The sequence below is a fragment of the Erithacus rubecula genome (assembly GCF_903797595.1).
Source record: "Erithacus rubecula genome assembly, chromosome: 11".
Lineage (NCBI taxonomy): Eukaryota > Metazoa > Chordata > Aves > Passeriformes > Muscicapidae > Erithacus > Erithacus rubecula.
In genome coordinates, this window is record NC_136663.1 from 10,834,632 (window position 1) to 10,846,549 (window position 11,918).

Genomic DNA, 11,918 nt, shown 5'->3' on the forward strand with positions numbered 1-11,918 from the left:
CTCTGTACCACTCAGTGTGCAGTGCCATCCTGCTCCCACCCTGTGATAACCAGCATCAGGGAAGAGAGGATGCCTTTAAATCATCTACCTCAGCAAGAGGCAGCTCTGGCTCTTCTCACCCTGTCTGAGGATTGCAGGAGGAGGAAACACCCAGCCAGGCTCTCTAATTGTTTCTGGCCACTGATTGACTGTAACAGCCCGTGGAGTCTCAGGCTATTCCCTGCTAATTGAAATGACTGTGGAAGAACAGACTTTGCAGCTACTCAGACATCTCTTTTGAGCCAAAGGAAATCTATCCTTTATAGTTTCCTCCAGCAAGTGAGATGACATCAGCTCTGTGGGTGGACAAATGTATTGAAAACCTGTCAAAATTCATAGTATTTTCAGAGATGCAGATATGCTCGAGCTAGAAATGCTGTTATAATCAGCTAATGTCAGCTCCTCTCTATCACAAAGGTTGGAGAGTCTCACCCAGGCATTTTGACAATTTCCAAATCTAGAAAAACTGAATCTAAACTGAACTGCTCAACAAGAAGGTCATTAATACTGAGACAGATGAGACAGAATAGATTCTCCATAGCTTTTTTTTTTCTGACAAGTACGTGACTTTCCTTCTGATAAACTGACACTAATGAGAATTATTTTACTGATCTAAAATGTGCTAACTGATATCTTGTGGTCTGTATCACACAGAAAATGTTAATGCTTTGTTCTACCTTTGGCATCCACAAATGTTTGAAACATGGAATGTCTGAGAAGTGGGTTTGTGGGCTGCATTTCAAGATGTGTGACAAATCTTCTTACTGGGAACCTACCAACATATTAAGGAAAGTGTGGATGCTTGTGTGCATTTGTTTGGCTGCAGATTAAGTACTGGCCATGAAACAACATGTCCTGAGGATATGCATGGATGGGTTTCACAGCACCTGGTCTGAAGTATGAAGGACAATTTGGAGATGGCAAAAAATTGTTTTCTTCCCTTTTTGATCTTCACATTCACTGTACCTTTCTCTTTCTGTGTGCCTGCACCCTGTGAGTAAAGAGCATGACTGTGTGCTTCCTTTATTAAACAACTCCAACTTTCTTTTCTTCATATGAAGAATTATTGCAGCCCTCCTGCCCTCTCTTGTTTTCTAGAATATGTTTTCCTTTGGTTCTGATGGATCAATTTGCACCATTGAAACTCAATGCTCTGAAACTTCATATGAATTTTACAGTCATGCAATAAGATTTTGAAAGTTAATAAGACATTGTTATGGAGAAGAAAAGCACTTGAAGAAAAGTATGGAAAATTACACATGGATCAGAAGTTCTGAAAGACTTTGCAAGTTCACAAAGCCTTATAAATACAAAATGAGTTTCTCAAAGGGGCAGTCTGAGCACCTCCCAAAGCCAGAAAATCATTGTGTAAATAGTCTGAGCACGGTGCAATGCTCTCTGCACACCTCCTGGCAATGCAAAGGCTCACAGCCCTTTCCTCACAGGTCCTGGCTTCATAAGCAGCCACCAGCACAGCTTGTATCTTTGCTGGATTTCCCAGCCTGTTTTTGAAGAGCTGCCTGACTTCTATCCCAGGCAGAGCTTTGCAGATCCCTGTGTCAAACCTAGGGTGGGATTTCCACCCCCACTGCTCCCCCCACCCTTTACTGCCTTGCTGCCAACTCACAGTGTCTGATCTCTCCCCAAGCCAACCTTTCTCACTTCACCACTTTTCCCTTTGCAGTTTGAGCTGGGTTCCCAGTGCAGTCTCAGTCTGTTATTTCCTAGAAGACAAACAGCCCAGCAAGGGGAAGTATTTTAGGGCATATTCCTCCAAATTTTCTTTCTTTCCTTCAATCTAGTATCAAAACCCCTTTTAAAATCATCTCCCTGCTCTTGGCAAATATTCAGAATAATTTGACTTTCCCCCTCTGCTCTGGAAAGATTTTTCTTTTCTTTCTGTCACTCAGGCATAGGCAAAAATCCAACATTATTCCTGCTGAGCAGCTCTTGCCTGCTGTGATGGCTCTGCAAAGCACTTGGAGATAACACACCACCAGGGCTGAGGGCTTGGTGACAGTGGTGGGTTCAGCCAGAATTTTGTGCTGTGTGCCACTGTGCCCACATGCAGAGCTGTGTCTTCCTGACAAAATATGCTTTGGCAGTCACAAAAGCACAGACGAGAGATGAGAGAATCTTGACTTATTGAGGATGCAGGTAGTAGAAATCCCCCATGAGCTAATGGGAATATGATGCAAAATATCCAGGCCCAGGCCAGGAGATGAGGGTCTTTGGATCCTCCTGGTGAGCAGCCTGTGAATGCTAATGCTGTTAATTAGTTGAGGGAGATGCTGTTATAAATAGAAGAGCTGACTGAATCTTTTTTTGCAGCAGATAAGCATACAATGAGTTTAGTAATTTCCTGTTTAAGAGCATGGCGATATTTGTAAAGCTATTTTTAATTGCTCATTACTGTAATTACTTGTTTTTTTAAAAAAGACAGAACATTATGAAAGAATTGAACTATATTGGAAATTATCATCAATCGAAATTCCCCCTTCAATCTGACTGCCAGGGAGGACTACTGAGGTAGCAGACACACACACTTTTAACCAACTGTGATTTTTCAGGCTGACATGAATTGTGAGCACTCACATTTTTATTTTCATTGTGTTTTCTTTTTACAGCAGTAAACAGCTTCATTTCCCTGTATCCATGGGACTGCAGGACTTTGCCCCAGACAGGGAGAAGAGATTCTGCAAAGCCCAGACTTTGAATTGCTGTTCGCACCAGAAGAGTGACCCACAACACATGAAATATATTCCTATGTCAGAAAATCTCCCCATCTCTAATACAGGGGGAGTTGCAGCAGGCTAACAGCTGATGCTTCATTGCTCCTGTCCAAATGTTGTTGCCCACATGCCTGACAGTGAATTAGCTGCTAATAATGGATCACCAGACTCTTGTGGAGTGAAACATTTACAAGAACCGACACGCTGCCAAGTTTAAAGTCTGGGAGCACAAGGCAATTTCAAACCTGTCATTTCCTCACAGAAAGGGGATTATTGCTTTGTTATCAGCAAAGATACTGTGTTATGTAGCTTTCCTGCCCTTGAATTATTTAGGTCACATGGGATGGCCACAGGTTATATTGAAAAATGCATCTTTTGGGTCTGTATATGTATGTCTATATAAACATCCAGTGTGGAATTCACTGGTTGTGTGCACAGACCACATACATGCAAGTAAACTTGCCAATTGCCTCAGACAGCCCCTGTAACAGAGATTTATGGCCAGCTGCCCCTGTTCCTGGCAGTCAAGGTGACTCCTGTGATAGGTACAAGGAGTCAGAGCAGCACCTGAGGCAGTGGCTGAAGGGAGAGATGGCAAGTACCCCTGCTTTATCCTTCCTGCCATAAGCCTGAGAGCCATCTCTTGAGCAGCTTCCCTATAGCTCTGCTTATTTCTGCTCATCAACACATGAAGGACCTGGTAGATGATGGAGTTCCCAGTTCATGTGGAGTGAGGATTGTGCTGTTGCACGAGAAGGCAGCAGCTGATCCCACTTTCATTTTGGGTGATCCATCTCGTACTCCCTGCTGGGTTTTGCAAGAATTTCTGTGGATGCTGGTGCTCAGAGTGTACAGAGCTTCAAGTAATGCATTCACATGCCTGTACTGCAGAAAACTGGGAGATGGATCAGAGCTATTTTTTAAAACATTTGAAATCCTAAATCAGAAATTGTATCTCAGCCATGTTCTGGCTTTTCAGAAAAGCCATGCTTCTGCTGCTGACAGTCCCTTTTACTAGGTAAAGGACAAGAACTGTGGTAACAAATTCATAGTAAACTACTGGTTTGTAGAAAAAAACATTCTACAATTTTAAGCCTTGTTTCATTTTTGTTATGATATTTAGGCATACAGTGATAATAAGACACACTAATATTTTGTTTGTATCTGGTAATTAACAATATAAATATTCTCAGGGTGCTCTCAAGTCTTTTCTTTTGCACATTCATTTCCTCTGCTTCACAGTCTTTGGTTAAAGTGGCTTGAAAAATCACATTTTTCAGAATGTGCATGTTTCTTGAGAAACAGTTTTAACTTGAATATAAGTTGATTTCTTGCAGCTCCTCAAAAGCTGAGAATTTATGCAGAGTATTCAAGGCTAATTTCCTGTAGTTTTCCAACTGAGGCTGTCATCATGATCTACAGAAAACAGCAACCAGCCTTACATGAGATATAGCAATGATTCCCTCTTCTTGTGTAGTGAAATAAATATGTATGTGTGATGTATCTACACATCTATAGTGTATGCCCTGTACATATGTCTCTGGCACTTTACTTAAATATGTCAGTTAAAATAATGTGTTTGAATATTTAGACTATGAGCAAAACACCATGAGGTTATGAACTTTGAATAAATTCTGATAGTTATTGTGCATATGCATTTACCTTTGCAGGGCAGTGTCTGCCTTGCAAAATGGTGTGATACTGCAGAATTGCCTTTGATTTACAGCAGTATCAGTGTGCTGATTGACTCAAAGGAATTGAGACAGCAGGTCTGGCTCTGGCATAAGATTTAATGCATTTTTTTAACTGTTTCTTTCTAAGTGCAAGGCAGCTGCACCAGTAAGGAGGCACTGGCATGTTTTAAAAGGGCATTTCCCTCACAAAAGCAGGTATAAGTCTTAGGAAATCTAAATTCCACGCTGCTTGAAAATCAGAGGGTGAAAAGAGGCTGTTTGGAGGACTCGTTGTTTGAGAATTCCTTTTAGGAAGCTTTTCATCAGTAAATCTGTAGACATCATCGCTTCTTACTCTAAGCCAAACAGGAAAAAACATAATTTTTCCCTGTCAATGCCTTGGATTAAAAATGACTAAACAAGCATTTGTGGCAGGTTAATTGCTCCTCGGGTACTTGCAATCCCTGCTCAGGGTGGGTGTGAATATGAACTCAGCAGGCAGCAGCTCTCCTCCCGGGGAGCTGCATTAGCCAGGCGTGGATGGTCCCCAGTAGGCTCCTGCCCAGACGGCGTGTGCAGCACAAGGTCAGCTCGACCTTCCTCCCTGCTTCCTTATTATTTCAGCTACTTCTTGGCTGGATCAAGAAATCTGGCATTACACAGCTCCCAAAGCAGAGCAGCAGCACAGATGGAGGGAGGGGAGGACAAGGGGCTTGGTGTAAAACTATTATTCTTTGAAGGGTTCATAGTGTGAATCCTATCTGTGAAATTATGGCACAAAATGTTCAGTCAGTGTTTCAAACCCACCTGTCTGTCACACAGGCACACACACACAGCTTCTCTTTTCTCCAAAGACCTATATTCATATTAAAGCAAATAAATGGTGCACTAACATTTGGATTCACCTCAGATTAGTTGGAGTGGCACGTACTTACACTTGGAGGTTGTCAGGATAATACACAATCAAAGCAAGAATTGTGTTTTTATGGCTGCATATAAATATGTGTCCTAGGGCTTCGTTTTCTCTTGGTATTTTGTTCTGCTCAGATCTCCAGCTCCCTGAGTGTGTGCACCCCTGGAAATGTGGGGAAGCACTGTAAGAGGGGTGACAGCAGAACCAAAGAGTGGCCAGGGCTGGTCTTTCCACTCAGGTTTTGAGGTTTTTCAGAGGAGGCTGCTTTGTCTGCTCTCCAGAGGCTGTCAGCATGAGTGGCACTGAAATTGTCAGGTTACTTGGTCTGATCAGGGCTGTAACATTAGAAATTGAATGTGCAGTAATCTTTCATATTCATCCAACCTCTCATTGCTTCTGTGCCTAATACACCTGTTCATGCTTTTATTCTTGCAGTGCTGTCTTGGAGCAGGGTGGTTCTGTGGTCCTTCTTTTGCAGGGAGGGAGCTGAACTGCAGAGTCACCTGGAGAAGGAAAACTGCAGGCAGGAAGGGGAGCAGGAACAGCTTTCTTAAAACCTCAGAGACAGCCCTGTCCTCAAGGCTGATCCTGGGGGAATGAGGATTGGGCAGGCACACAGGTGTGGAGTGACACCCTTCTATCTTCCCAGGGCCCTGCACCCCCTCTGTGCTGGCCACAGGTAACAGTGGAGCCATCTGCATTCTTGGGATGTGTATTGGTGACACCTGGTCCTGAATTTGGGCATCCAGGATAAGGACAAAGCCTGCTTTGGGAAGGGGCCAGGGAGACAGACCCACGATGCATCTAATCAGCTGTGATTTTTTCAGTGATGTGTTATCATTGCTTTCATTACTTTGTACCCTGTCATGTGGCTCTCACACATAAATTCCTGCCTTGCTTTGCTTTCAGTTTTCTTTGTTGTCCCCAGAGATTAATGCAGCTCATTTTGTGGATGCAGCTGGACATGGGGCACAGGAAGGAGGTCATGGACTGAGATTAAGTTTTGATCTTGACCTCATCCCGAATTTTAATTTTGTGAACAGAATGGAAATCAAGTATAAATGTATGGACTTTGAATCTGTCTCAACTTTCTGAACATACCTTAATAGTGACATTCTTCTTGACACTGCAACATGAAGAATTCTGCACCAATTAATTTTGTATCTGGATATAACTTTGGCTTTTACCTGGATTTAGCTTCATGGACCAGGCCCATCTGCTTTTGTGGATGAAGGGAGATGCAGGTGTCTCAAAAAGCAGCTACAGAGCCAAGTTCTTTTGCAGTGACTGGTCAATACTTGATGTGAATAACTACCTGCAGTGACCCAGCAGCAGTCCCCAAGTTTGTTATCTCAGGTGGCCCACTGGAGGGCATGAGGCTGCAGCCAGGGCTATTTCCAGGGTCATCCTGTTCCCCTGCAGTTAATTTCGGGGTGTGCTCCTCTGCAAAGATGGCAGAGCAGGTATGTGAGTGTGATAGCACCTTCTGAAAGACATCAGTTATATTCCTTTGCAGTCTTTTCTTTTTCCTTTTCCTCCTGTGCTATTTTTACTCTGGTTTGAACCAGTGTTTAATTTGCCTCTTTTCACTTCTTGCCTCTAATAACAACTCTCTCTCTCATCTCACTGCTTTGCCTGATCATTTTTCCTCTTTCTTTGTTAGATGTCTGGTTTCTCATGTTCTCCTTTCTTCTCTCCCTGCCTTGCACACTCCTCACACACATTCCCATGTATTGTTTATCTGCACAGCTCCCCAGGGCACGTTCAGTAGGTGTCTTAAGAGGCAGGGGAGAAGGTTCCCAACCCTGCCAGGTACTTAGACATGCACACAGAGCCATTTCCAAAGGGAAGGCAGGGTAATGTCTGCCAAAGAAAGGCAGCTTTGGTAGCCCAGCAGTGCTGAGCAGGCCTGCTGCCTGTTGATGCAAAATATTCCCCTTTAACCATTACTTTGTCCCCCTGTTTACCCTGTTGTTCTGTTTCCATTTCAGCAGTGCTTTGATGGCATTTTCTAAGAGGATTCTCTTGTCAAGGCTCTATGGGAGCAGTTAGCAAACTGCATCCCTACATTTAGTGAAGAGCTAAAGATGTGAACTGGCAGCCTGGAGGAGGCTCTTTGCAAACCCACCAGTTCCATGGCCACAAGAGGGTCTGGTTCCAGGTCACTGGACTCACTGCATCCCTGCTTTCCTTTTGATCAAGCTGTTGCAGTGGTGCCACACCTTTTTATTGGACTTCAGCTGACCTCACCCCCTGAACCTGCTCTTTGCTAGGGTGTTTCATACCTATAGAAAAGTGCAAAGCATTAGGAGAGCCTGCATGACAGCTGGAATTCATGTGCTATAGTTTCCTCTGGACTGGTTTGCCACAGCTGACTGCTCTCTTAAGGGAAAAACTCTGAGTTTTGATTGTTGTCCATCCCAGTGTCCCATTTCTGACATCTCTGCAGTGTGTCCCCTGCTTGAAGGATTTTTGTGGTCTCTCATACCCTGAGAGTTATTTTCAGGCTTACCTGCCTGTCAAACATATTTGATTACAGCACAGCACTGGCTTCAACAAAATGGTACAAAATTTCAGCTGGATTGCCAAAATGGTGTTTTCCCCATGAAAAGGGCAGCCAGGCTTGCCACAGGACAGGTTTTCTGTCTCTCTGCCTTTTATCCCTGGGGCAGCAAGCACTTGTAATTAAACATTGAAGGGACCCTCAGCTACCTGTGGCACCTCCCAGTCCTGTCTAGCTCCTGATGGCAGCAGGTTCCTGCAGACAAGTGGGGCTGTGGGACCATCCCCAGGCAGTTCCCCTGTTCCCTGGGGCTCTCCTCAGACCACTGCAGGGCTCCAAGGCAGCAGGATTCAGTGGAGAAGTAAGAGTACAAACAAGGATATTGCTGGGTGACTCCACACACAGCTGGGATTTATCTCCCATCTAGCCAGCTCATGCATGCACACATGTATTTTGGGTTTTCAAAGAGTGGGAGTAGTCTGGTCAAGTTTTCCTTTTGCATTTTCAATTTCTTTCTCTCCACCCCCATCAAATATCTCTCTCTAGCAGAAAAAGACCAGGAGAGTAGTGTGCCTAAGATCTGCCAGATGAGTGACCACCTGCTGATCAAAAACCCCTACAGGTAATCACAGACCCGTTTAGTTATTCTGGTGTTGTTAAAAAGAGCTGAGAGCCTGTCTCAGAAGCAATGATTTAAGTGCTCCTTCAACCCTGAACAGTGCCAAACCCACCCTGAAGAACTTTCAGAGCCATTCCCAGGGGTGCTGGGCCAGTCCTCAGTGATTTTGTGTCCTGTGTCACACGGGGTGGTGCAGGACAAGTCCCACAGGCTCCTGCTGGAATCACTGTGGTCCCATCTCCTCTGGGTGGAGGTGGCTGCTGCCACCACGGATGAGAAGGTTGGGGTCTGGCAGCCACGAGCTGGAGCAGACACAGTCGTTGTCCAGATGGTTAAGTAAGACTGTTTTTCCCATTTCTGTGGGAGTTCAGAAGAATTTGTAAATTGTTTTCTTGCTTGCTGTTTTGGAACAAAAATTTAAATCTCAAATGGTTGATGGCAGAGCTGTAAAGGAAACAAGAAGTCTGGATAAACTCAATATTTCATCTTTGATTTTGACTTCCTAATGTTTTATTTACTTCTTCAGAAGCCAAGAAATCAGTTAACATGCAGAATAAAAGCATTTATTAAAGACAGAAAGGAAGGAAAGTTTTTTTCCGTGTTCTTTTTATCACAAAAGATCTAAATTTACAGCAAAGAAACATTAAAAAATAAAAGAAAGAAAGAAAGAAACTGATGGGTGAGAGAAATAGCTGATGACTGAAGGGGGTATAGGGAATGTGCTCTTTGTGTCTCTGCTATATCCTGAGCCAAAGCTGAGAGTCAAACTGAAAGACATCCGATTAGTTAACAACCTCTCCATTTAAGTGCATTCAAAAAAGTCAAATTATAGCAGGAAGAATCTGGGCTCGCCTCCGTCTCTGCCCCAAAATATCATTGTTCATTCTCACAGCCTGGCCAGAGGCCAGCTGCTTCCAGGCTTTTAGCCACAGGGTGTATTTAAAAACCATTCTGTGTCCCTGTTTTCCTGTCAGCCCAAGTGAAATCTCTGTAAACAGCCATTTTCAAGCATGCCCATGCCCAAACAGAGGCTGTTGCTGGGTTCTCTGGGGTTGGTTGGAGCAGGGGGCAGAAAGGATGAGGAGCTCCAGTGCAGAGCTCTCCAGCCTTCTCCAAGTCTCCTGCAAACATCTGCTCAAGCCTCAGAGGAGGTTTTTCCAGCCAGGATTAGGCTCTTCAGCAAGCCATGGGGAGTTTGAGCTCTGCACATAACACCAATGGAAATCTGGTCAGAGCAGTCCCTGTGGATGTGGCAGTCCATCACAGCCTGCTGGGCTGGATGAAACCCCAAGGAAGAGACAAAGCTATTGCACAGAACTGTCAAAATCCCCCCAAAAGAGGTGAGGGAGGCAAAACCCCAAGGAAAGCCTCCAGCTGAGAGTATATTTGGCCAGTGTTTTTCCTAGACATGGCTTTTGTGAGCTCCCCAGCCAGCTTGACTCCTGTAAAGCAACACAGGACCAGAGAAGGCCTCTCCTATTTCTCTTAAATTACCTCTGCAAATAAAATAATGAAAAACAAACAAACCCCTTTCTCCCCAACTATTTCTATCACACAGGGAATAGTTGTTTGGGTTTTGGGGTTTTCTGTATTTTCTATAGACATGGACATCTTCCTTTGAAAATTAATGAAGAAAGTCAGCAAGCAGTAGAAAGCCAGCTCTGATTATATCCTAAGCCTCTCAGCTGTTGCATGCATTTCCTTTGCCCTATTTGCCTCCCTTTCAGCCTAAAAAATCTTCCCCACTGTGCAGGGCCCTTTGGCCAGGGGTGGGATGGCAGTGGTGCTGAGGATAGCTAAATCACTGTGACTCAAAGCCACTGCCCTGCTCCACTCCAGCACTCTCCCCTATTTACCATCATTTCTGTGGCACCTCTGGGGAGCTGATGCTGCCACATCCACTGCTCTATTTCATCAGGGGGAAAACAGGTACTGGGTCCCTATTCTAGTTTTGTGGCAATTCTTGTGAGCTAGGGGTGGAGGATCCCTCACAGAGCACACGAGGTGCAGTCAGAAGGAGCCTGTTTCACTCTGCCCAGCCTGCTGTGCCCCTGCAGGGTTTGTGTGCTCAGTGCCTCATTTCCCCTGCAGGCAGAAGACCTGCTCCCAGAACAGAACCATTTCCAGGCTTGTTTCTGTCCTCTCATGTGAGAGCTAGGGGCTGGTTTGGTCATGTCTCAGTACTCAGATGTATATATGTGTATCATGGTAGGATGTCTCCATCTCTGCCTGGGACTGTGTTTGCTCACACACTCGCACAAACTGTAGGTGGCACTTTGAGAATTAGCAAAGATGCTGCTGTGCCCTGTGCTGGGGCATGGCTCTGTGCACCAGCCAGGGAGAAGGAGGAATAAAAAATTGGATCAGTTACCAGGGAGAAAGGCAGAGAATGAGCAGAGCCTCCCCAGGAAAAACAAAAACAAAAACAAAAACAAAAACAAAAACAAAAAAACCTGCTCACTGGGATGCAGCACTCAGCTGCTTACAGCCTGTGTTAGAGATGTGCCAATAACCTGTACTTTTCTTTACAGTATGTTTTATTTATCTGCCTCAGAGGAGGAGGTTTGCTGTAGTTATCACCCCAGGAGTTCAGCTGGATACAAATGTTAACCAACTGGAGGGGAAGCAGCTTGCTCCAAGGTTTTGTCATTGTTTAGTACACAGAGAATGAGTGCCAGGTGCAGATTATGCATTTACTGAGCTCCTGGCCCTCTCCTGCTTTTGTCAGGAGAGAAATTCAAACCACACTGATCAATGTGCTGTCTGTCAGCAGATGGGAGCTGAAGGGCAGCCCTGGATCCATCCATTCTTGGAGGACTGTCCTCATTTCAGGGATTACATGGTTTCCTCTGTGCTGTATTAACACTTTAGGTGCTGGGTGTTGACTGAGCTCTGCATGTGGTTATCACTTTTGCATGGTATCTTAGAGATACGTATATGAATGAAATGTGTTTGAAATATACTGAATATATCTTCCCAAAGCTTGCTCTGTGGTTGTTCAGTGTTGCTCTATACAGATGGAGGCTGGCCTCTTTGATTGACAGGGAGTCCCTTCTTTCATTCAGCATAAACCTAGATTTTGGGAATTATTCTGTGCTTTTCAAGGAGCTCTGAATGCCTCTGGAATGCACATCCCTGGAATAATACTAAAGATGATAATGGAGAGAAGAAGGAGCCAAGAAATGCTCCTCAGCCTGCTGAAGTGGCATCACATGAAAATTTGCAAAGTTTCTGGCCCTTCTGGCATGGGGAGAGGATATATGAATGTCATCATTCTTTTTAAAAACAACTAAGCAGCTTAGAAGTCTGTAAGAGTGGGGCCATGTGTGAAGAGTTCCAGTCCTTTGTGTTCTGGAATTTGTTGCTGTCTCAGCCTTGGAGACCCTTCCAGTGTGTCTCACTCAGAGCTGCTCTCAGCTGGGATTGCAGCCCAGCAGCT